The sequence below is a fragment of the Thamnophis elegans genome, chromosome 2 (assembly GCF_009769535.1).
Source record: "Thamnophis elegans isolate rThaEle1 chromosome 2, rThaEle1.pri, whole genome shotgun sequence".
NCBI classification, from domain to species: domain Eukaryota; kingdom Metazoa; phylum Chordata; class Lepidosauria; order Squamata; family Colubridae; genus Thamnophis; species Thamnophis elegans.
In genome coordinates, this window is record NC_045542.1 from 5,767,928 (window position 1) to 5,770,367 (window position 2,440).

At 38.1% G+C, this 2,440-nt stretch overlaps 1 protein-coding gene across 2 annotated transcripts in view; it reads right to left on the reverse strand.

Moving 5' to 3' along the window:
- Positions 1 to 247: 247 nt before the first annotated feature.
- The window catches only part of LOC116503886 (intercellular adhesion molecule 1-like), a 16,977-nt gene continuing 14,784 nt past the window's right edge, over positions 248 to 2,440 (reverse strand). For both annotated transcript variants that reach the window (XM_032210595.1, XM_032210594.1), the window contains exon 5: positions 248 to 343. The gene's annotated coding sequence lies outside the window, so the exon portion shown is untranslated. The remainder of the gene's footprint in view (positions 344 to 2,440) is intronic.

Sequence of the window (2,440 nt, forward strand, 5' to 3'; positions counted from 1 at the left end):
TAAGCGGTTTACAGAGAGTCAGCATATTGCCCCCAACAATCCGGGTCCTCATTTTACCCACCTCGGAAGGATGGAGGGCTGAGTCAACCCTGAGCCGGTGAGATTTGAACCGCTGAACTGCTGATCTAGCAGTAGCCTGCAGTGCTGCATTTAACCACTGCGCCACCTCGGCTCAAGAAGAGTTTCAGAGAGCGGGACAAACACACACATATATTCATTGAGTTGTCCTTTCGATTGCATTAATTGATCCAAAGTTTAACGATGAAGATGAGAAAGACCACCAGCACACAGGCTATCAAAGCAGCAACAACAGTAACAGCTACAATGATAGCCAAATAGGATTCTGAAAACCAGATAGGAAGACAATTAGAAAAGGAGAACACAACATTATTGTCAAAATATTTAGATATTTTAGAGGGGGTGAACTTTGCAAAGAAAATTCAGTGTATCACCGAAGTGCATCGATGATATTCCAGAATACTATTATACTACTTTACGTTATAAAAGAACTACAAATTCTCCAAATCAAAGGAAACACGAATAAAGGAAGCTGTATTTCGCATGTATTTCACATGTGCTTCATATTTTCCAAGCATAATATTACATTAATATGATCTGAAACTGGCTCTGAAGAACATATCAGGTATCTATCATTTGATTATACCCCCACTGTGGCACGACAAAACCGCGCTCGACTAAAGCGCGCCCGATTAAACCGTGTCGCTGACGTCATCAACAGGTCGACAACAGCCAGCGCGGAGAAAGAAGGGCGCTTTAAATAGCGCTTTGAAAGCAAGCCGATTCAACTTAAGGTAAGGGTTAGGTTTAGGGTTAGGTTAAGGGTTAGGGTTAGGGTTAGGGTTACGTTAAGGGTTAGGGTTAGGTTTAGGGTTAGGTTAAGGGTTAGGATTAGGTTTAGGGTTAGGTTAAGGGTTAGGTTTAGGGTTAGGTTAAGGGTTAGGTTTAGGGTTAGGTTTAGGATTAGGTTTAGGGGGGTTAGGTTTAGGTGTTAATTTTAGGTTTAGCGTTTACAGCGTGCTTCTGTCTCCGCGCTGTTGTCGCCCTGTGATGACGTCAGCTACGCGGTTTCGTCGAGCGCGCTTTAGTCGAACGCGGTTTTGTGGTGGAACCATACCCCACCACAGCTTACAGTTATATTGTCAGATGGGATACTGCATTTTACATATGTTCATACAAAAAGTCACAACCAATTTTTTCAGCCATTGAATTAGTACATCTTTAACTGATATATAAATTTCAGACCTCTCAAGTTTCAAGAAATAATATTTTGGTATACTAGCAATTATTGGTTCATTTTAGGCTGAATTTATAACTCAATAGCAAAGGAAAAATTTTGCATAAAGACAACGCTAGACTAAATCTGGAGTGACTACTAAAATGATCATAGCTTTACATGTTTCAGTTCATGGAAATTCGGATGATCCTTAGCTGGTTAAGCCAAAGACTTTGGGAAAATAAGTGTGGGTTGATAAAATGCAGGTCTGCCAATAATCCGCTCATATGAAGAACCACTAAAAGATAGTTTGAGTTTCACAAGGAGGAAAATGTGATATGCTGAGGAAAATACAGTATGATATGATTTACTCACAAGGCCTAATTTTCTTTTCTCCCCCAAGGAAACTTTCACTTAAACTTAGTTTCCTGATTCTCTTGATATAATGCTAAATATGATTCTTGATATTGACTGGAAAGCACTGACTGGAAAACTGGGTGTGTTCCTCAAATCCAGCCCTGCTTGCCAATTCATTATAATCTTTTAACCCCTTGTTTAATTTTGTTTGCATTTGTTTTTTAATTGTATTATATTTGACTATTTTATTTTTGTTAGATTGTGAGTCACCCAGAGTTGTTCAGAATTGGGTTGTGCCTCAATTGAATAAAGTAAATTGAATTAATTATATAAATTAAATTAAATGGGGAACAGATAAGAGACTTTTTTCAGGAGGAATCTATCCAGTTTGGGTGGTGGTGGGGGCTTGCAAATGTTCCCTTGTGGGAGAGGAAACACTCCTTTCACTATTCATGGACTCATGTGAATACGCTTTTCACAGTACTATTTCCCATTTATGGAATCACTTCCTCTCCAAATTAAGAGACTTCCAGTCACAACTTCTATTTTTCTGCTGTTCTGTTTCTCTGCTATTGTTTATACTGTTACCAGTCTTGATGGGCATTAATTGAAAGGATATGTACAGTAGAAATATTATGAAATAGTGAATAAAGGCACTATAGTCCATCTGTGACATGGAAGATAAATAAATGTGTCACCTTTATTTCAGAAATGTACTAGCTGAAGAACAGGTTAGGAAAGATTAGTTCTTATTTTAAAAATGAGTTGATGAAACATATTTAATTAAAGTAACTTTCCAAGCATAACTAAACAAGCAGGAATTATATTAGGAGGAGGTCCAGAATAGTA